General features: G+C 48.2%; 2 protein-coding genes and 1 pseudogene across 9 annotated transcripts in view; 2 read left to right on the top strand and 1 right to left on the bottom strand.

The window, feature by feature from the left end:
* Positions 1 to 21,506, bottom strand: part of LOC116818780 (surfactant protein C-like) — a 31,884-nt gene extending 10,378 nt beyond the window's left edge. For 2 of the 5 annotated variants that reach the window (XM_032769998.2, XM_032770002.2), the window contains exon 1: positions 21,426 to 21,506. The gene's annotated coding sequence lies outside the window, so the exon portion shown is untranslated. Of the gene's footprint in view, positions 1 to 6,863; positions 7,047 to 8,021; positions 8,138 to 18,707; positions 19,496 to 21,425 lie in introns of those variants that run through there. The other 3 variants (XM_032770000.2, XM_075073588.1, XM_032770001.2) reach the window with 3 other exon arrangements.
* Positions 4,545 to 9,767, top strand: LOC116818807 (surfactant protein C-like; annotated as a pseudogene).
* Positions 17,293 to 23,511, top strand: part of EI24 (EI24 autophagy associated transmembrane protein) — a 36,788-nt gene continuing 30,569 nt past the window's right edge. For 2 of the 4 annotated variants that reach the window (XR_004372275.2, XM_075073587.1), the window contains exon 1: positions 17,298 to 17,473. The gene's annotated coding sequence lies outside the window, so the exon portion shown is untranslated. Of the gene's footprint in view, positions 17,474 to 20,818; positions 20,910 to 23,511 lie in introns of those variants that run through there. The other 2 variants (XM_032769996.2, XM_032769997.2) reach the window with 2 other exon arrangements.

The following is a 23,511-nucleotide window of genomic DNA, read 5'->3' as shown; positions in this document are numbered from 1 at the left end:
TCCAAGTGCTGGAGGAATCAACTACGTGCAGAGCTCTTCTTGACCTGCTGCTCAGAAACAGGGAAGAGTTAGTAGGGGAAGCAAAAGTGGATGGGAACCTGGGAGGCAGTGACCATGAGATGGTTGAGTTCAGGATCCTGACACAAGGAAGAAAGGAGAGCAGCAGAATATGGACCCTGGACTTCAGAAAACTAGACTTTGACTCCCTCAGGGAACTGATGGGCAGGATCCCCTGGGAAAATAACATGAGAGGGAAAGGAGTCCAGGAGATCTGGCTGTATTTTAAAGAATCCTTATTGAGGTTGCAGGAAAAAACCATCCTGATGTGTAGAAAGAATAGTAAATATGGAAGCAAAGTAACAGTCCAAATCCCCATCCACGCTGCTGTTCCCATGAGTTATGGAATATAGAAGGAATGTTTATTTTGCTACGTGTTTCTGTTTGCTCTCCTTGGTTCCCCCAGGATAACTCCACAAGCAGGAGCAAAAGCAGACTTTGTCCAGTTGCCTTTGGACTCCAATTACTTGATAAGGGGTGATTTTAACCCAAGGCCCAGGCAACTAAAACGTGGTGAAAGCCAAAAGAGCCATCAGCAGTAATAGAAGACCAAGGCAGAGTGACTGCAATGTAACAAGGGAGTGTGCTCTCGAACTCCAACAACAGTCAAGAAATGAACATTATTGTTGTTGTACTTCCAAAGGGTGCCATGTACAGAACTCTAGACGATCACCGATGTGGTGTCCTTGAGGATGTGGGAAGAACCTAAAGTGAGAAGAGAGAAGGGCCCAATGGACTCTCCTCCCCAATGGCATGGGCCTTTTACTTCCATTTCAGCACAGAGCTGTCACCTTTCTCTGAGAATACAGGACATGAATGGGTCCGGTGACTCCACCCTGCATAAACATTGCTCATACCCCCATGCTTACCTGACTCAGCGTAAATAACAGGTTACAGGCTGGGGGATGATTTTAGCTGCCACCAGCCTCCTACAGCAGGAAGAATGGAGCCCATCAGCTTATGCTGGGACCATACTTAGTTACCAATATTTGAACCTGTTGAGAGAGAAACCAGGTCTTGCATGCGGGGGGTCCTCTGTCTTTCTTTCCACATATTAAACTACAGAATCCTGATTAGCTGGAAATCTTTAATATTACATAGGTGCTCAAAACAGCCACCACATCCTTTCCCATTTTTCCTAGGATGCCTGCCAGGGAAAGAGAATAAAGGAGAGGGGCAGGAATAAATTCAATCAGTCCTTCAACCCAGAAATTATTTGCTCTTTCTCTCTCTCTTTCCTTATCTCCTTTTTCTCTTCTTCCGTCTCCAACTCATTCTATGTACCTCCATGCAAATTCCTTCCTTTTTTTTTTATTAGTAGAGCCAATAAATTGTTGCAGAAACATTTTTATGGGGCTAACTTTACAATTCCCAGAAGCAGCTTGATGTACAAACATTTCAGTGCATAAGCTGGCCTTCAGGATTTCATAAAACTAGGGTGAGATCTGACCAGTAAGGTAACAGTTTAACAATTTCTCCCTTCCTTGGTATTCAAAATCCTCAGTCTTCTATGTTGCATGGCAGGGGATGATTCTTTTCCAGCAAATTCGACCAGGTATCTAGCTAATTATCCTTTTTAACTTCTTCCCTGTAGAACACTGACTTGATGGGTGAGCTTTTCCAGTTGGTGTTTCCCATGCTGTTTGAAATCAATCAATTGATTTAGGGTAGTCACGTCTCTTCCAGTATCTTGTGATTGTGATTCTTGCTACAACTAATACAAGGTAATCAGTTCTTTGTAGAGCTTATACACTGAATCTTGGCGAAAATTCAACAAAACTCCCCAAAAGTTATCCAACAGATGGCAACCCACAATCTTCTTAACGGCATCCCCAACCTCCTTCCAAAACTGTCCCAGCTTTTGGATAGGACAACCACGTGTGAAGAAATTCACCTGTTTTGTTATAGTCTTGCCGGGCCATCCCTGTACCACAAATGTATGTCTGACTTTAAGGTGGGGTAGGTGTGACGTTGCACTCTGTATGATTTTATGAAAGTACGCTGATGAGTGTGAATACAATGTAACTAAAATACTCTTCATGCAAAAGGTCTCTTGTAAGGTATCATTACAAAGCTTATAATCTATTGAGTGTGGTCATCCTATTTGTATAAATGTATCACTCTTGTATCTGAAACTAGAAATATGAAATATAACTCTGAGGGCCTATTGTAGTTATGCAAAGTGTGCACTATTAATGATGGTTTGGAATCTTAATGGCTCCCATTAACCAGGACAATTGACTGTAGATGGCTCTGTTTTACTTGTAAGTCTTCCTCTATACATGTGTGCTGGCAAGTGAAAAATGAATTCTTACAGTGATATGTGATCATGCCACCTGAACTGAAATCCATCTTTAACCTGTTGCATTTCTATTGAGAAGGGGTGGGGGGTGGGGAGACCCAGAGGGACAAAGGATTCCCACCTTATGCAAAAGATATATAAGTGGGTGGAACAGAGCAAATTAGGTGGCCATCATGAGAAAATCCCTTAGCTACCACCTGAGCAGGAACGAGGGCTGCACCAGGGGAAAGGATTGTGCCCAGACTAGGAAGGCTTCCAGTCTGTGAAAGAAACTTATTGAAACATCTCTGAGGGTGAGATTTTATCTGTATTCAGTTTTATTACTGTACTAGGCTTAGACTTGCGTGTTTTATTTTATTTTGCTTGGTAATTCACTTTGTTCTGTCTGTTACTACTTGAAACCACTTAAATCCTACTTTCTGTATTTAATAAAATCACTTTTTACTTATTAATTAACCCAGAATATGTAGTAATACCTGGGGGACGGGTGGGGCAGGCGCAAACAGCTGTGCATAACTCTCTATCAGTGTTATAGAGGGTGAACAATTTATACAGGGTATAACAGACTTATTTGGGGTTTGGACCCCATTGGGAGTTGGGCATCTGAGTGTTAAAGACAGGAACACTTCTTAAGTTGCTTTCAGTCAAGTCTGCAGCTTTGAGGCATGTGGTTCAGACCCTGGATCTGTGTTGGGGCAGACAGGCGTGTCTGGCTCAACAAGACAGGGTGCTGGAGTCCTGAGCTGGCAGGGAAAGTAGTCTTGGCACATCAGTTGGCAGCCACAAGGGGGCCTCTGTGAACTAACCCGTCACAGTAGGTACCATTGTTAGAGGATTTTAACATAGTTTTCTTTTATAAGCCTGGATGTTGAGGTACAAGGGCCACTTTCCCAAATACTTTGCCAATCCTCATCCTTAATCTCCATACCTAAGTCTGTATTCCACCTTTTCATGAACATATTTTTCCCTCTAAGTAACAACTTCTGTAAGGTGAAATGAAGACCCTTGTGTTTCATAGGTGTGATGAGTAATTTCTCAAAGTCTGTTCATTTTCTGCATAGGTTTGACTGTCTAAGAGGATGGATGCTAAAATGTCTCATGGGCAGGTATTGGTACAATGGAACTTTAATATCTTTTGCAAACTTCAAACAGTCCAAATGTAGCTTCTCTGAATAATTGACCAAATCTTATTATACTGACATGCTCCGAGATGTTAAAGTTTCCCAGAGTTTTATCACAAGAAGCTGGAGCTGGGATAGAGTGGGGACTTACGAGGAGAGAAAACTGGTCTTATTTAGTCTGCAGAAGAGAAGAGCGAGGTGGGATTTGATAGCAGCCTTCAACTACCTGAAGGGTGGTTCCAAAGGAAGTATTTCTTCACACATCACAGTCAACCTGTGGAACTCTTTGGCAGAGGATTTGCGAAGGCCAAGAGTATAACAGGGTTAAAAAAAACCTAGAGAAGTTCCTGGAGGACAGAGGCCCATCAATGGCTATTAGCCAGGATGGGCAGGAATGGGGTCCCTAGCCTCCGTTTGCCAGAAGCTAGGAATGGGCAACAGGGGATGGATCACTTGATGATTACCTGTTCTATTCCTTTCTTCTGAAGCATCTGGCACTGGCCACTGTCGGAAGATAGAATACTGGGCTAGATGGACCTTTGTTCTGACCCAGTATGGCTGTTCTTATGTTCTTACAGAAATTGCAGTGTGAGGATTTTTCACTTGGTCAGAAATGTTGCCCACTGGGAATATCTGGGCAGTTATGCAAGATGAGAGGGGAGGTGGATTCCAGAAAGGGTGGTGGAGATTGGGTCAAACCAGCTTGAAGATCCAGAGCAGAGATATCGTCTCCAGCTGTGTGAAGCTTTGTTCAGAGGGAGCTAGAGGACAGATGCCCAAGATACAGAACAGCATCATGAGTGAATGTCAGCCCCATAGTGGGTTTAAATTTGCATATTTGTGGAGTTCAGACAAGGGGTGGACACAATCAGTCATGCTGCTGCCGTTTGGGTTCCCCAAAGATTCATCATAGCAAAGATATAGCTCCAAAGGCTGACCTTTCCTTGGAGGTCCCCATATGCTAAATTCTGCATATTTGCTCTCTCTGGTTGCATAGATCACACTTGTGTCTGTAAAGTGGTAAATAACCATTGCAAACTCTTGATCTCCTTACTGTTGAGCAGATGCTAATACTGAGAGCAGCTTTGGTGCAAGCCTACAAGTTCATACCGAGAATTAATGAGAACAGGAAGAAGATCATCCTGATCTGTGTGCTGGTGGTCCTCTTGGCCATTATCATTATTGGATCCATTCTGATTGGGGTCCATATGACTCAAAAATTCACTGAAACAGTGAGCAGAGCAGCAAATGGAAGGCTGACGCCATCTATGTGGTCTGTATGATATGCCCAGCATAGACTGTTTGTTACCATGTCATTCATGAATGCTAATTGTACTTAGATTCTTTGCCCAATGTCTGTACTTTCCAGTCAGGCATTATTGAGCAGCAAGGTCAAATCATTGGATCCATGACTCAATGGTTTTATTTCTACCTCCGCTCCTGACTTGTTCTGTGATCTTTGGGGAGTATCTTGCCCGCCTTGTGCCTCAGTTTCTTCCTCTCTGCAATAGGAATAAGGACACTCTTCTGTTATAACCATTATATTCATGTTATATTAATATTACCGAAAGAAGAAAACCCAACTGGTTGATGGATAGCTTGTAGATTTCAGCATGAATTATCCATCTCCTCTCTTCTGAGCAGAGAGTGGGATATTTGCCCCTGAGTTTGTAAATCGGCCAGTAAATTGCAGCCACAAGCTTTAGACTATGACTATCTCATCTAGGAGCACTATCCAGGCCAGCAGGCTCAATACTTGGCTGGTCTCTCATTGTACAACTGTTTGCTTGCAAATCCCATGCCTCTGAAAATATCAGCCTCAAAGGCTGATACTGCCGGCAGCCTAGAGTCCACTGAAGTAATTTCACCGTGTGTGATGTGTCTCCTGCAGATTATCCAAACCACCAGCAGCAGAAGCAATGGGGAAGTGATTTAGCAGACGATGGTGGTGAGCAGCCAGGAGAACGTGCCTGCCTTTCACGTCCAGGGCAACAGAAGCTCAGTGACTGTCGTGTGCGACTATAAACATGTGAGTCCCCCAGATGTTCAGGCTGACTTGAAAGAGTAAATGGGATCTCAGAGTGGTGAGTGTCAAAAGCCTTGCAGTGGATTGGTACATTGAGGCAAGTCAGGACAATAAACAGAACAAAAGCTTACATAACGTGGTGCTTTGTCTGTAGTGGCTAGATCACATATAAAGGTTCATGAGTCTGCTACTGCCTTTGAACTAATAGACCTGGTTCTTTAGCTCAAGCAATAGAGTCTAAAATGTTGTGCTTTTCACAGGGATTTCTCTCTGAATAAGCGACTTCTGGTTTGACTTTAGGAAACTCCATTTCTCCCTGAAGATTTCCATTAAGAGCAGATCCAGAATTAAAATACTTCTAGTTGAAGACAGCCATCCCCATGGCCTTTGCATCCAGCTTTTTATGACCAACTCTGTTCTGCTTGTAATGGCCTGAAATGGAGGAGCATGCTGCCATCTGTTACATTTGCTTCATTCGGTAACTCACTGCCTATGATGCACCTTACAAAATGTTCTAGGTACATGAACACTAAATGAAAATACATTGGCAATAAATCTAAGCCAACTAACAAATCTGTGGCTGACAGTAATTGCAAGGGCAGTGCCAGCAATGGTGCCTGATGCACACAAATCTGTTCTCCTAGCTGGCACACGGTATTCTGGGTTTGGAGCAACCTATTTTATATTGACTGCTTTGCTCTCGATTTATGCAGCAAATGCCTGAGTGTTCTGTGACTTGTCGCAAAGTTCTTTCCCCACTGGCTTCCAGAGGCTCATTGGCTTTTGGGTTCAGGACAGAAGGAAGTGTTTGGTTGTGAAGATGGATAAGGTTGCCATGCCCAGCCTGGCTGAAATTACCCAGAGAAGCGAGAACTTCACCATGCAGTGAGAGGAGCAGTGTGAAAGGTCCCAGATGTCTCTGCTGAGTGGTGCCTCCAATGCCTTTGGTAACTTTATCCCTCTTTTTGCTATTACCAATATAAACATCTTGTTTCCCAGCAGGTCCCAGGAGACAACAGCTTGTCCTACAGCTACCGCGAGGGGCAACTGGCCGACTGCAGAGAGCTGGGAATGACACTGAACATTCTCTGCAGCAATGTTCCCATCTACTGGGCTGAAGTAAGAGCCCTCTGTTTAGAACTTTGTGTGCTCTTAAAGAGGGTTGTATAGTGCAGGGAAAGCATGACGTAACATGAGTTCAGGAAAGGATGGAGTCACTGCACCCATACCCATCTTGTGATCTCAGGCAATAACTCCCAGCAGCATGGGGACATTTCAGCAAAAATGGCTAGCCCCATGGGGGAGAAGAGTCTTCAGGATTGCTCTGCCATCTTCCCCATTGTTTTCTCCTTCTAACCTCACAGTGACTCTCCCACTCGAGTGGTCGGTACACAGCACATTCTGGAGGTAGGACTCCACAGGGGACACTTGCCCAGAGAATACAGTAACCCTTCCATTCTGGAGAGTGAAAGATAACAAGTGGTGGATAAACATAAACCATTTAGAAAAACTCAATGGTCCATCTACACAGTCGGTGATCTTGTGGGTGCCAAAATCTTGCTCATGATGGACAGGCCCTGAACTTCCAATCCAACCCTGTTAAGGACTTAGCTAGATCAATCTGAATGGTGCTTGATCTGCAAGGAGGCCATGTCCCTTTGGGATTTCCCGTGATGATGAAGATGATTTAGACCAATCCTGGTCTCTTTGGAGTGATCCAAAGAGTCATACGCACAGAAGCCCTGGGGCTTTACCATTATCGTTATTTAATTCCATCACTTACAAACTCTCCAGCTCATTCAGCACAGAGGTGCTGTTCCAAGGATTGCTGGTTACTGTTCCTTTTCCTTTTAACACAGAGCTGCAGTGGCGAGTCGGCTCTCACAAACTATTCACTTCTAAAGGCTGAGCAGTGAAACCCTGTAAAGAGCTGGGAAAGCTACTGGCTGGCTAAAAGTGAGGTGAGGCTGCAGCTGGAAACACAATGCTTCGGGCTGGGAATGGCGAACACGTCTCATCTGAGAATGGAGTATTTGTTGGGAGAGTTAATTCGTATGAGCATTTTAGCATGATCTCTGATTTCCATTCATTCTACATGTCAGTTTAATGCAGAATAATTAGAGCCAAACCCTGCCCTCACACACGGAGTTCCAGCTGAAATCACTGCTCTGATTCTCCTCTGACGATGATGTAAATCAGCAGTCTCTCCATTGGGGTAAAATGGGTATGACGGAGGAATCAGGCCCAAGCTCTGTACTTATCTGAGAGTAAAATGTGGCCCCAAGTTCCCAGCTTTTCTTTATCCAAAGGGCCTCCCCAGTGTATACCAACATCCTGCAGCCCTGTTAGCCCAGCCCCGCACAAAACAGCTGATCAGCAACAAAGGTGAGAGTTCTTCCTATCCTACTGCTCATACAGCTCCTCACGGTCCCCTCACAGCACCCCTGGACGGCAGGAAGGATTATTACCCTCATTTAGCAAAGTGGGAGCTGAAGCCAGATAAATTGTGACTCACCTGAGCTCACACAGAAAGTGTGCCAGGGCCAGGAACTTAAAGCAGGTCTCCTGAGCGCCAGACCAGCCTTCCCGTATACCTCACCTCAGTCACCTGACCTTCACGGCCTGGGGAGGGCCATTCAGTTGCTGGAGCTGTTAACAGACCAGAACAGCAGAGAACAGCACTCCAGCTGTAAAGGCCCTGTGACAAATTCCAGGTCAAATTCTCCTCTCATTGACTTCAAGCCACCCTGGCTGATCCATCCTCAGACACCTTTGGCTTCGGTGGTGTCACTGCAACGGAGAAGGAATGGCTTTCTGCTGGTGTGTGGAGGGAGGATTCCAAATGGATAAGGGTTTATTTTAAACATTATTGACTACTTTATATTCATTGAATGGATATCCCTTTAACAGCCACTTTCCTAATGGAGACAGAACTAAATGGTTTGGGACAGACAGCTGATTCCTAGGAACATGCTCTTCTTTTATCACTCATCCTACTAAGAGACCAAACCAAACTGTTGTACTCCTTGCTCATTTGTATTCTGTGGTAGCTATCTGAAGGCAACCAAGCTAGGAATGTGCATGTGAAACATGCTAAACCACTGGAGAGTATCTCCTCCACATCTGTATTCACTTGGGAGATATACATACTGACCAGTGTATCACAGTTAGAAGCTTTTAACTTAAAAAGTGGGCCAAAGGCAGGTAGCAAGCACTATCGAATATCACTGGGGGGGTGTCTTAGGGTTGGCCTTTCCAAAGCAGTGCAGGAGACTAAGCCATACAACTTCTGTTCATTGAAGGGAAGGCATGGAGCTGAAACCCTGATGCTGATTCGAAAAGCTTATCCGCAGTACGTTAAGGACATCTGTACCGGGAGCACCTAGGGGTTGGGACAGCTAAAGCTGCTCACGAACAAACTTTGGAAACCTTGGCCTCTTCGTTCGATTCAGATGCTTGGCTGGTTCTGAATCTACTGTGCTCTGGTGGTACCCAGACTAAACTCATTGGTTGACTGTCTCAGCTTTTTCCAGTGGGCCATTCTGGGATATTCCCAGTTTTGCCCACAATTCACATTGTGGCTGGGGGTAAACAGGAAACGCCCCCCTCCCCTCAAGGTTGGGAGTTTCTCACCCAAGAGTATTGGCTCCTCTCATCCATAGCAAATACCAGAAAAGTACATTTCACCATCCCTCAGCTGATACCAGGGCCGGCTTTAGATTTTTTGCAGCCCCAAGCTCCGAGAGCGCAACTGCCCAAGCAAAAAAAAAAAAATAATAATGGCCGGAATGCTGCCCCTGGAATTGTGCCACCCCAAGCACGTGCTTGCTTGCTGGTGCCTAGAGCCAGTCCTGGCTGATACATTATGGAATTGCGAGTTCAGTATGGACGTTCACTGACACAGATGATTAATACTGAAATCTGCTCTTACACCCACTCGTGGTGCTAAAACGGAGCAGCTGGGGAGAACAAAGCAGGTGCCAATAGCAAAATTGTTTCTCTTTCATTTTCCAGAACACGTGGAAAGAGCAGTGTGGATGGAGCATCTGTGTGGGGATCTTAATATTTAGTGTTTGCTATAATTTTTAAACCCACTAAAAGTCTGTTGCATTTTTGCAATGTTCACTCTGTGCAGCATAGTGTTTCTATGAACCAAAGTTGAAATTCAGTTTGAAATTTCCTATGAAAATTCGCCCTTATAAAAATTCTTGCCTAACTCATCATCAATTTAAAAAATAAAGTCTCCATATTGCTTTGAAATGTCACTTGTTTGTCTAGCATGAGTTGCTGAGTCTAGCTTAGACTGTAAACTCCATGGAGCAGAGATTATGCTATGCGCAGCACTCAGTAAGTAGTAATGATAAAAATCTCATTATGTTCCCTTCGCACTGATGGAGCTCTAAGGCACTGCTGGGACAGGAGGGGGATAAGGATGAGGCTATCGCCCCAGGCTTGTTCCATTCCATAGTGGTACCCATGTGTCCATAGATGGACAAGAGATTTGCTTTCATGAGCACCACCCTGTCAGTAAACGCCTTGGTTCTCAGGCCACAGCTGGGTGGCACGGTGACAAATTCATGCTGCAGTGTCTGGGGCAGCACAAAGGAAACTTCAAGGTGATTTCTTTGTGCCAAACACAATGGGTTAGATCACGGCACTGACAGCCTCATGTTTCTGATGGAACGAAGCATGCTGTTTTCTGTTTAGATCCTGAGCAGCAGGTCTCCAGCTTGGTCAGGTTTGCTTCGCAGGACTGCTCAGGTCTTGGGCTCCTGCACTCTGCATGAATGCATGTCCCACACCATGCTGAACACTGGAGTAGAGGACCACGCAACGAAGCAGCTGGCTGGTTCCCCCGTCACATTAACACTGCTGGGGAAGGAGAGACGAAAAGCGATTTGGGGCCCATGGAGGGACAAGATAAATGGGGAAAGGCAGTGGAGTGCAGGAGACAGCAAGTGGGTGCAGCACCATGAAATCAAACACAGAAAGGAGTTATTGACTTATCATATACACCCCGTCCTCACTAGGACACTGTATCCCAGCCTGGGCTAGTCAAGTGACCATGTGAGGAGATGGAGTCAGGCGCAGGTGTTGCTGCTTCATGTGTATGTAACTTTCACTGAGCCAGGGGGTTTCACTGGGAAAGGAGCTGTTTGGGGGTTTCCCCCTCCCCTGCTACCTAGTGGGCCAGGGGCAGCTGAGGGCGTCCTAATAGGAGATATTACAAAATACTTCTCAGCCTATCATTTTGTCCTTAGTCAGCACAAGGCAGAGCCCATAACCATCCTACAAACTTAACAGAGACAGCAGCAAAATGTGTTGGACTGAAGATCACAGGTTCACTCTAATTGCTCCTCTCTGGGCTCCTTAGTTATGTTCACTGATCCTGTGAACGAGTGGGACCGGGGCTTGACCCTCTCTGAGGGGTGGAGGGGAGCCGCACCGGCTCACTACATGTTCTCTGGCCGGGCCAGCCCCCTGACTCCGGTCCTGGGGTGACAAACACAAAGTCACAAGGCCCGGGTCCCCGGGTTCGGAGCAGGGCAACAATACAGAGTCAAAGGGGGCTCAGGCCCTCTGCTTCAGGGCTGGGCAACAATGCAGAGTCAAAGGGGCCCAGCCCCAAGTTCGGGCGGAGCACCAAACGCAGAGTCACAAAGCTCAGGCCTTTCTGGCTCAGGGCTGAGCAAAGCACAGGGTTTTACGAGGCTCAAGTAGAAAGGCCTCCTCAGGCCTGCGAGAGGGGGAGTCTGCCACCCTTCGCAGGCCCTCCCACTCCACTGCGTTCCAGCCTGGGGCCCTAGCAGCGGCCAAGACTCGCTGCTGTCAGTGGGGATCCTGCCCGCAACACACTGACATAGGCTTGGATATGGCTGCAGCCTGACCGGAGTCGGCTGCCCCTGGGCTACTCCTGACCTCCCCCTCAGGGCCTACCTGGTCCGTGGGGTCGGCCCCCGGGAAGTCCAGCAGCAAGGGCTCCTCACGGCCAGGGCTGGGTGGCAGGTCCGGCAGTTCCTCAGGGAAGTCCGGCCCGGCTTGCTCCGGCGGTTCCTCCGGGTAACAGCAGGGACGGGGAGGCCCCAGCGGCTCCTCCGGGTAGTAGGTCCGGGGACGCTCTGGCCGTTCCCCCGGGTAAGAGGCACGGGGAAGCTCCGGCAGCTCATCCAGGTAGCGGGCGCGGGGAAGCTCTGGCCAGTCGCGGCGGGTGTCCTGGGTCCTAGAGGGTTCCCAGTCTCGAGCTCCCTGTGGCACGTCTGCTCCCTACGGCGGCTGGGGCCCAACTGAGCTCTGACAGCTGGCTTTTGTACTTCTGGGTCGTCGCCCGATCCTTTGAGGGGCGGGCTCACTGCACCTTAGCCCCGCCCACTCAGGCTGCTGGCTGGGTGCTCCCGCCCCTGGGCCGGAGGGGAGCCACACCGACTCGCTACAAGTCCCCTTTCTTCGAGGGCCTGGACTTTCGGCTCCTCTCCTCCTGTCCGGGTTAGGCCCTCGTTTCCTGGGACTATTAGCGAGAACAGTAAGAACGTATCTCAGATTTCTATAGCCCCAGTACTCTTAATGATCCCAAAGCGCTTTATAGACTGTACACAGTAAACGCAAAACTCCCTTCCTCCACAACTAAAATTCAGCCATGTCTGAGGTGAAATGTGGCAGAGGATAAAACCACAAAGGACCTGTATGACAACTTAGGACCGGAAGTGTAAAAGGATCTCTATGCACAATTGAAAACACAGAGGGAGTGGAGGAGGGTCTGCATGGAGTTACCCATGATGGAATCTGGACAGGCGAGCGTGGCTGGCAGCACAACTCTGAGAAGTCCTATCGTACCTGTAATGGTGATAGTTGTCCTGGGTCTTGGTTCTGCATTTTATTTGGAAAAATGGCATCTTCATCAGCACAGCACCCACCCCTCCCTGCCACTAACTCAGAAAGCCACCTACTGTGTCACCAGCACCACTTCCTACAGCACCGGGGCTTTTCCTGGAGGTCTCCCATCCAAGTACAGCCCCAGCTGTCCCATAGCCTGTGATCACATGTCATTACAAACCAATATGGCTGCTGGGCTCTCCTCCTGAGAGACTACTTTTCCCAGTGCTTCTGGGTTCTTCTCATCTTCTGGCACTGCTGGAGTCTCCTCGCTAGCACTGTTAATTGTCTCACATTTCTACAGCATCCGCACACATACAACTTTGTGAGGGTGCAATACATCATCATCTCATAGAAACTTGCTGAAGATGATAAAGTAGTTTGGGGACACAAGAAGCCAAGGGTCAAACAGGCCAGCCGACAGAGATCTTGGTAAAAGTGGGGGACTGGTGTTGCCAAATAATAAACATTATTATTGGGCAAGCCAAATAGGAAATTTGCTGTGTTGGATACCTCCAAGCTCTAATCAACACAGGATAGCGATAAAACAGACACATTGTCCTATAACCAAACTCCACAGGATTTTTTGCATAAAGAAACTCTCTAAGGCAAAAATAATATCTAGCCACTTTTTTATGAGGGCAACAACAGAGGTGTGGGATCACACTTACGAAAACTAAGCCCCTCCATATCACATCTAATGCCCACAGCAGATATCACAGAATGCAACTCTAATAAAACTTTGGGAAACGTTAAAGCCTGGGAGCATATTGGTATTATGAGATTGGGCCAGTAATTCAGAGAAGCTATATTTAGATTATTTGAGGAGATTGAACAGCTTGCAAAAGATGCTAAACTTCTGTTGCACCAATAAATGCAACTGAGACATTTTTCAATCCATCCTTTTAGAAACCAAACCTAAGCATAAAATTAACAGTCTTTGAAAAATTACTTGACACACCTATAAAACACAAGGGTCTATGTTCCACCTTGTATAAAGATATTTTAAGCTGTTTCTTGGAGGAAAAACACATGTTCATAAAAATGTGGAATGCAGACTTGGATACGGAGATCAAGAACGAGGATTGGCAAAGTATTTGGAACAGCGGTTCCTGTACCTCAATATGCACACCCATAAAAGAAAACTATGTTAAAATCCTCTACCAATGGTACTTAACCCATCTTAAACTTAAATGCATCTCTGGTATGGAGATGGGCAAATGCCTGAAAGACTTTAAAGAAACAGGCAGATTTCTCCACACTTGGTGGACCTGTCTAAAAATTAGAAAATTTTGGAAAGCATTGGAGACTCCATTGAGGAAACAATGGGTTACCAATTATCAGATAACCTGGCAGGGTATTTCCCCCCCAGTTCTGCGCTGTAAAAGACCTACAAAGAACCAATTACTTGTATGTGATTTTTAGCAAGAATCACAATTGCAAGGTGGTGGAAGAGATGTGACTTCCTCTGTATCTAGTGACTGGCTCCAGAAAGTGTGGGTAACATCAGAAAAGCTGACCAATCAAGTCAGAGTTCTATGGGCAAGAGGGCAAAAAGGATATTTATCTAGAAACCTGGTGGAATTTCCTGGAGTTTGGTGGGAAAGAATCATCCCTTGCCACGGAACCTCAGAGACTGAGGACTTTCTGTGAATACTGGAGGGAGAAATCGTTAAACTGCTGCTGTGCTAGTCAGACACCTCCTTAGTGTATGGTCTTCTGAAGGCTAGCTTATGCATTGGAATGCACGTGCACCATGCCTGTTCTTGGTGGAACTGTAAAGTTAGTGCTACAAAAATGTTTGTGGAGCAATTTATTGGATCTGCTAATAAATAAATAAAAAAGTACAGAATTTGCATGGAGGTGCATAGAATGAACTGGAGGTGGAAGAGAATAAGGAAAGGGAAGAGGGAAAGAGCAAATAATATCTGGGTTGGAGAAGTGACTGAATTTATTTCTTCTCCTCTTCTTTATTCTCTTTTCCTGGCAGGCATCCTAGAGCTCTACATTGAAGACAAAATGATGTGGTGGCTGTTTTGAGCACTTACATGATATTAATATTTCCAGCTAGTCTGGATTCTGTAGTTAAATAACTGGAGGGAAAGGAAGAGTATCCCTCACCATGCAGGGTCCTTGCTCGTCTGCAGAACTGTCTTGGCACACAGGTTCAAATGTTGGTAACTAAGTGTGGCCCAGTGTCAGTTGATGGGCCCCACTTTTCCTTCAGCAGGAGGCTGGTGGCAGCTAAACCCTCCCCCTAAACTGTCATCTGTTATTTAAACGGAGCCTGGTGAGCATGGGGGTATGGGCATATGGAGCTGGAGAATGAGATCAGTGGCCTTCCCAAAACTCCTCTGATCAGCAATGAGCCTGCTACCTTCCTGGAGCATTGGTTCAATCCTCCCTATGAGAGAAGAGTGCCACCTAGTGAGCTCTTAATACACCTGCCTGCAGCATCTTGGGTTGTCCTTGCAGGTCTCCCATTCAGGAACGAAACTACTTCACTTGTGAGAGCGGAGAGGAAGTAATTACTCAACTGGAATTTAATTGGGAACCTGGAACTAGGAGCCTCAAAATGCTGGGGCTTGATGTTGGGAAAGATGGTGCCTTCAGCAGCAGAGCACTCCTTTGATAATTGCCCTGTACTGTTCACTCCTTCTGAAGCACCTGGCATTGGCCACTGATACTGAGGATACTGAGCTAGACGGACCGTTGATCTGACCCACTAGGGCCGTTCTTATGTCCTTCTTCCTGCCTCCCTAATGGCTGGGCACCAGCTGGGGGAACAAGGAGAGGGGAGGTCAGCCTGCACAGCAGGTGGGGGAAGCTACTGCAGAGGAATCCCTGCAGCCATGGGGGATGTGTGAAGGCCATGAAGAGCAGTGTAGGGACACTTGGCAGACTTGGCAAAGGGGCCCCAGGAGCAGTTAAATGGGGAAATGCTGGCAGTGGGTCTCTGGAACATTTCCAGTCAGCGAGATCTGCTCAGCAGGGGAATCCATGGGGACATTCCCAGAGGGAAGGGGTGAGAGTCCTAACACTGGGTCGGCACATTTACAGCTGGACTGTAAGGGCCAGTCCTGCCCTGGGCCTCCAGGTCTGACTGGGTTGGCATTTTCCTTCCCTAATCTCTGTGATCCCATGACTTGAAAGGTGAGTGCTCTTGGCTCTCCCAGTAGAGCAGCCTGACACCTGAATATGTTCATAGGGTCCATGTATCATCCCCATGGCTCTGTGTCCACTCCAAGGGACCCAGAACTCCGCTCTGTGTTTTTCTGTCAGGAAAGATAAACCCAGAGCTGACTGGTGCCCCCATTTCTGCAATTGCCACAATAGCATCCCCAAGCACTGATAGAAAGTAGGAAGGAGCCCCCTGGGAACTGTCACATCCCCACATTAGCTCAGGGCTGCCTGCATTTCAGGAGGCTTCCTGTGGCTAATTATGGAAACAAGCCAAGCCCCTGAGGTTGCCCAGGGCTCCTGGAGGAAGGGGCTTTGTGCACCTTCCAACTTCTCCTCTTTGCTCCTTGGCCAGGGAGGAGAGGAGCTCTGGCTGCTCCTTTCTTTGCCTCCTTCCCTCATTTGGGAATGGGGCATTCCAGACCTGGGGCTTCTCCCCAGTTGTCTCTCTGTGCTGTCATCCTTTCCCGACATGGGGAAGAAGGAGGGGAGGTTCACCCTGCAACCCTCCTATTCTCTTCCCCCAGTCACTGGGGGAGCTGCTCCAGCTGACATCCCTGCAGTTGGCCAGCTGAGTGTTCCACCCCAGCTCCACACTGGCAGGCCAGGTGGTGAGGACAGATGAGCAACACTAGGGAGAGTGCTCCCAGCCAGCTGGAGGCCAGCTTCCTGTGTGCTGAAACAGGGAGGCAGGACATTGGCGGAGACTGGCCTTTCCAAGAACAGGTTTAAACAACCAGGGGCAGACCTGGATCAATTGAGATTATTGACAGCTAAATCATGACAACCAAGAAGCTGTACACTACCGCTGATTTATGGCAATATGTAGGTACCTCACTCAAGTGCTGTGAGGCCAAATTCAGCAGCATGTTTTGATCCTCAGGTGGAGGCCTCTGAGCTATGCAAAGTATTATTACTGGTATATTTATTTTGGAATGTCTACATTCTGTTTCTTTTTCACATTGGATTCCCTCTCCCAATTTCACCTTTATTCTATTATGGTTTTTAAGTAACAAAAATATATGTTGCAAGGAAATACATTACTTTGTTTGTATTAATAACACCTCAGATGATCAGAAGTGAAAGAATTTTAAAACCCCAAAGTGCTGGTCCCTATTTGTGCTGTTTGTTTACTTTCTGCATGACTTCCAGTTTGCAAAATGGAAACCAACCGAATAGGGTGACCAGATGGCCCATTTTTAAAGGGACAGTCCCGTTTTTGGGGACTTTTTCTTATATAGGTGCCTATTACCCCTCACCCCGTCCTGTTTTTTCACAGTTGCTGTCTGGTCACCCTACACCGAATCAGCTTCCCTTTTTTCACTTATGGTCAACGTCACTTTCAGGTGCTGACAGCTGAATGTGAGTTGCAAATACTAAAGAGGAAGGGTCATTTGTTTAAAACCAGCTGTTTCCTTTGGAACTGAAAAAAAATTGTGCAAACATAGCTACTGGTCTTAGCTTTTATAAAGGTTTGCTTTTACAGTGTTTAAATGTTGGGCACAAATTTAAGTTGCCTTTGCCCTTTAAGTGTGTCGCAACACAGAGGGTGGCATGAGGACATTTGGGCTTTCAAAATAACATCAGTAATTATTAATTAGACATTAAACTCCATTTCCCAGAAACTCAGAGGATGCTGCAAAAGAGCCTGTCATCTAGCTCATCGAGAACTACATTTCCCAGACAGCTCTGCGTATCCATCTGACTCTGTAGCCGACTCATATTATTTCTGTTTTACATTGCAGGAGAGGTTAGGAACTACACTTCCCAGTGTGCTCTTGAGAGACATGCTCTGTGCAGAGATGTCCAGGGCCTGGGACAGGGGAGCTGCTTTGTTTTGGACCTGTACAAGGAATTAATCTCAGCACTTAACAGGCGTGGAGACCTCGGTGAAGGCCAGCTGGGGAGCCCCAGGAGGTAAATCACAGCCTGCAGAGAGGGAGGCAGAGTGGGAAATGTCTGGTTCTGGGGGCTGGAAACACTGGGACTCTGATGGGGACAGGCTGTGTGTAAGGCAGAGCAAGGGCACATGCCTGTGTGTTGAAAATATGCTAGAGGACTTTTCCCACTGCATGCAGGTGGGTGCTGGGTGGAACATGAGCAGGGATCCTAGTTTCCCGTGATTAACCCCTCCCCCCAAATTCTCTGATTAAAAAAAAACATAAAAATCTACATTTTCCCACGATTAAAATGAAATGCTGAACTTTAGTTTCCCTAGCCACAATACAGTGGAACTCCGTTTATCCAATCTAATTAGGATGGGGGCCAGATTGGATAATCAAAAATTTGTATAATCTGCAGAGCTTCAGCTCTGGGCAGCGGGTCTTGGGTTTTCAGCCCTGGTTTGGTCAATACGGAGAGCTGGATAACGGAGGCTCAGATAAACGGAGTTCTGCTGTATACGTTTTTATTTTTTCACAAAATGTAAAAAACTAAAAATTCTCTGTAAAGATGCAAATTGCACTTTTTTCTGTGGCAAATGGATTTCTAGGAACCCTGAACATGAGTCACAATTTGGGTCTCTGTGTGCCAGGTTGGACAAAGCAGTGCTTTCTCTCTGGGAGTGTGTGTCAAGGAGGACGTTAATACCTTTCTCCCTGCACAGGCAGGAGTTGTGCCCTACCATGTCTAATAATCTGTTGGCCAGTGTCTGTCAGATGGTATGATCTTTAGGGTCTTTTCTTCCTACATAGTACTAATAAAAGCATACAAGAGATAGAGACCCTAATTTAGATATTAACTGTATGTCTGGTTGACAAGCCATTCATTCAATCTAGTTTACTGAACTCTTAATAGCTACAATCCTGCCAAAGCGTTCCTGTGCGTTCCCACTTACTGCTCGGCTGATAAAACTGAATTATTTGTAAATTGGTAAGTGTTCAGTCAGGGAAAAAAAACCCTGTGATTAGGGACATATGTGAGGGGGATGGTGCTTTTTAGTTTGTTTTATACCATGTTCATCACCATGGTATCTAACCATCTCTGCAATCTCTGAATGCTATAAGGAAACCTGTTTGTAGAATGAGATATATATATTCTAATTGCTGGAAGTTTGGGGTGGTTGTTAGTTGTAAGGCAGTCACCCAAGTCGTGAATGGGCTTTTGAATGAGAAAGTTACAGAAAACTGAATAGTCATTGAATTTTGCTCACCCCAATTCTGAGATCAACTTTCAACTTGACCTTGGTCTTGTGCTTGGACTGAAGGGACCAGAGGCCAAACTTGAAGAAACAAAAAAACCATGTATTGTTGCCTTAATTTTCTCTCTAAAGGTGTAAAACTGGTAACCACATTTTCAAGGGAAGATAACCAGCCCAGACTTCATAATAGTTTGAAAGTGGGCTGGATGCAGAAGGGACTGTTGAAAGTGCTACTCACAAATCATCCTATGTCGTGTATTGGTGCTTCAGTTTCTTAGCTACATGTCTCCTGAAGTGGGAAGTAAAAATCAAAATGACTTCTAATGAATTTTGGTAATTTGGTGCTCATTTGGCCCCAATCCTGGATTCGCCTCCATGCGGTTGGGCTACTGTCTCTGTGCAGAAACCAGTACAATTCAGTGGGTCTATGTGGAGGCTGAGGGGCCTGACTCTGCAGATCCAATTGCAAGGTCAGGGCCTTGCAGGCCTCTGATACATATTTGATGTATAGAAGATTAAGAGATCTGATGGAAGGTCTCTAGCAGAAATCAGCTAGTTTCATTCTGCAGGCTGTAGTTTGATATTGGCAGCCCAGTGACTGGGCGTATTTTCTTTTGAATAATGGTTAAGTATTATTATTTTTTGCTGGTTGCTTTAATAGGGACAAGTGACCAGAATGGTGGTTCTGGGGAAGGTTCATTAGATAAGATATTTGAACTGTTATTAATGTGCCAGAAGAATTAAAAAATGTATCTGTCTTTTTAAGGAACATGCCCACACAACAGGAAAAGACTTAGGAACAGGCTAAGCATGAATAGCTCCAAGGATGATAGCAGATTAGCACCAGGGCTGGCTTGATTACTCTCCAGTAGGCTGGTCCCAAGCCTTTCTTCTCCTTCAGTGCACTTCCTGCCACACTTCTGGAGAGTTTCTGTTGCAGTTCACTTGGCAGCAGTTACTAGGATTCTCAGAACGTGGCCCAGAATCCTTTATAACAGCACTATAGCTAGTGTGAAGGATCTGAGCTCCCTGTCTGGGCCTGGAGGAGCCTGCTGCCAATGGCTGAGCACAAAAACGGACCGCATGGATGAATACGTAGATGGAGGAAGGTTGCTGTGTTGGGGTGGGTGGGTTTGTTTGCAATACGAATATTTTTTTGTTTTGTTTTTGGTGTGCAGAGGCCACTAATCCTGTCTTCACCTCCTGAATCAATGCTTGTAGGGTCAGCTCAGTCCTGCCCTACCTCAAATACCAAGGGTTAGCATACCTCCTATTATGAAGATGAGGCGATCTGTCCTAGGGAATAACTCTGAAGCCTAATCTACACTTAAAAATTAGATCAAGCTAACTACATTGCTCAGGGCTATGAAAATTTTTGCTCCCGGTGAAATGTAGTTAGGTCAACCTAACCCCCATTGTAGACAGAATAATTCTTCTGTCAACCTAGCTGTTGCCTCCCAGAGAGGCAGCTAAACTACAGCAATAGAAAACCCCTGCCTATTTATACAGGAAGCATTAACACTATGGCGCTACAGTGGCACAGCTGCATCACTATAGCTGTGCTGCTGTAGTGTAGACATACCCTGACATAACTGAGAAACAGAGAACTGTGTTAACTGAGTAATGCACTTGTTTAACTAGTTGCCATTCTAAGCAATGGAGAAGGGAAGGGTGTGGGGTGATGTCCCCTCACACAGTTATTCCACACTTATTGGCGTCAGAATGCTCTGACTAGTCCAGAGCATTGACTTGTTATAATGAGATAATTGCAGGATACTTCCTGTTTACAAGGTAATAACTACATCCTGGGCAGACATCCTGAGATGTTTATTACCCAGGGCACAGTTATTATTCAGTTAAGAGGAAGAACCATCTGTTGCACTGAGAAATGCACATTTGTGTCATTACCCTGTTCATCCCTCTGCTCCTCCTTACTCTTCACAGAGACTTAGCCCCATCCTCAATAAGTGAGTGATTTGTAATGTAAATAAAGCTGTCACAACCCTCCCCCACAATAATTAATATTATGGTGCATTAATAGGTGGAAGGAGAGGTGTTGTATGTAGAACTGCTGGCATGCATACAAATTGGCTCATCTGCTCTAAAGCCGTCATAGGAGGAGGCGGTACACAGGGTATGGTCTCTTTGCCCATAGGAGCAGAAACACAGGCCTCATTTTCACTGAGACACATGCTGCCACTTTGTGGGAAACAGGTACAAATTACAGACAGTTCTGCTTGTGTCATTTACTGAATTTTCCCTCCTTGTCTTTTATCCTTAGCTCACCAGTGTAGCTAGTCCAAGTTAACCCTAGTTTGGGATTCGAGAGTTGACTCCAACAAGCTACATAGAGGTAAAAACTATGTGTGCCTTGTCTCCACTAGGATTTTACATTGCAATAGCTATCTTAATGTCAAAACAAGCCTATTTTTTGCAGTAAAGACCTAGGCATAATCCTCTCTATAAAACCACAGTGAAAGGCTGGGGAAGGGAGTCTGATGTTCCAGTGGGTTTCACTCTTCAGGGGGCGAATAAGTGGCAGGGTCAGATGTAAAAGATCCTAGGCCTGGTTCTCCTGTGAGTTGTACCATCATAAATGAGGAGCAGCTGCACTGAAGTCAGCAAAAGGTTTCTGGTGCAAAACTGGAGTGAGAAACTGGGCCCATCTCCCTGAATAGGACTACAATTATGAATGACAGGAAGTGTAATCTAGACAAAAAGACAACCCACCTGTGAGATGGGCCTAGGGTCTCTCCCTTGTACAGAAGCGGAGGGGGGTGCGGAGACGCTTGAGGCCATGGTGAGAGGTGGGGTGGGGGCTGGAACAGAACCCAGGAGTTCTGTGATGGGGCAGGGCACTGGGCCAGGCTCAGCTGTTGGGTGTGATCCACCATGAGCAGCCCCAGCACTAGGCTGGAGGGGGGCCCGGCCCCCAGCCCCAGACTCTGCCCCCCCCCGCCCTAGCTTGCTTCAGCAGGAGGTGTTTGAATCTCTGTGTTTCTTTCCCCACGTGCCCTACTGCTGCCCCGATGGGGACGGCTGTTCGCATGGCGGCTCCTCAGGCCTCGGCGTCGTCAGCCGTATCCCTGCGTCTCGCGTGTGAAGCGCGTGGCTGATAGAGCTTGGCGCATGCGCGGTGGATCGGTCGCCGGCGCGGTGCTGGGGTGGGTTTAGTTGGGTTGTGTGTTGTGGTTGTGGTGGTGTGTGTTGGGAAGTCCGCCTTTGGTGCGAGTACTTGAGAGCGCGCTCGCGCGGCGTCCGCGAGCCCCGGAAGTCGGTCCCGGCCATAGCCTGTGTGCATGCTATGATCGGGTTAGCCGGAGCTTCCCTGCCTCTATTCCTCCGCTCTCCTGCCCGCCGTCCCTCTCCCCTTGTGGCATCTCAGCGCTGTGCTCCTGTCCCGTGCCCTCCGCTGGTGTCTTCCAGCTGGGCACTCCCGGTCAGCCCGTCCTGTCCTGCCCGGGCACCCGACTCCCTGCCCCGTGGAGCACCGCTCCCGTTGCTCCCATTCCCGCCCTCCGGCTGGGTGCTCCAGCTGTTTCACCCGGGCAGCCTCGTCCGGCTCCTGCCCGTGCACCGCTCCCTTCCCCTATCCCGCCCTCCTCGCTGGCGTGCCCTCTGCCTGGCACCCCGGGCAGCCCGTTTCCTGCTCTGCCCGGCACCGCTCCCTTGCCTTTCTCCGCCTCTCGCTTGGGTTGTCTCAGCCGGCATCCCGGGCAGCCGTCCATGCTCTCTGCTCCCGGGCACCGCTCCCTGCCCCATCCCGCCCTCGTCTGGGTGCTCCAGCCCGGTCATTCCCGTGCAGGCCCGTCCCTGCTCCTGCCCCGGGTCCGCTCTCCTGCCTCCGGCCGCTTTTCTTTTTCCGCCGGTGCTCCATCCTCGGGCAGCCGTCCTTGCCTTGCCCTGGGTTCCTCTTCACCTTGGGCTCACGCTCTCCCTGCCCCGGCCTGCTGTCTCTCCGCCGGGTGCTCCAGCCCGGGCGCCCGTCCTGCTCCTGCCCCGGGTCCATCCGCTCCCTGCCCCGGGCACCTCGCTCCTCTGCCCATCCGCTCCTCCGCTGCGTGCCACCCCGGTTCCTGTCCTGTTCCTGCCCGGCCACCGCTCCCTTAGCCCCGGGTCACCGCTTCCCTCCTCCCATCCCCGACCCTCCGCTGGTGTCTCCACCGGGCTGACGCCCGGTAGCCCGTCCTGCTCTGCCCGGGCACCGCCCTGCCCCATCCCGCTCATCCGACGTGGTGCTCCAGCCGCACAGGGTCAGCCCGTACCTGGCTCCTAGCCCGGGCAACCGCTCCTGCCCCATCCAGCCCTACTCGCTGGTGCTCCGCCACCGGGCCTTCTCCAGGTGCAGCCCGTCCTGACTCCTGCCCGCGCGCACGCCCCTGCCCCGGCCGCTCTTCGCTGCCGGGCCCATCCGGGCAGCCTGTCCTGCTCCTGTCCGCGGCACCGTCCGCCATCCCGCCCTCCGCTGGTGCTCGCCCGGGCACCCGGGCAGCCTGTCCTGCTCCGTGGTGAACCGCTCCCTTGCCCCATCCGCCTCGCCTGGGTGCTCCAGCCGGCTCCCCGGCAGCCTGCCTCCTTCCTGCTCCCTGAGCCGCCCTGCCCGGGCACCGCTCCCTGCCCATTCCGTCTCCGTCGTGGTGCTCCTCCCGGCTACCCCGGGCAGCCTGTCCTGTTCTCCTGCCCGGCATCCGCTCCCCCCGGCACGCTCCTGCCCATCCTCCGGGGGCCCCTTCTTTTCCGTTGGGGGTCTCTCCAGCGCCGGTGCCACCTCCGGGCTAGCTCCGTCCTGTTCCTGCCCGTGGGCACCTGCTCTCCT

The sequence above is a fragment of the Chelonoidis abingdonii genome, chromosome 18, assembly GCF_003597395.2.
Source record: "Chelonoidis abingdonii isolate Lonesome George chromosome 18, CheloAbing_2.0, whole genome shotgun sequence".
NCBI classification, from domain to species: Eukaryota; Metazoa; Chordata; order Testudines; family Testudinidae; genus Chelonoidis; species Chelonoidis abingdonii.
Note: the sequence above shows the minus strand (reverse complement) of the source record. Positions and strands in the feature narration are given on the sequence as shown.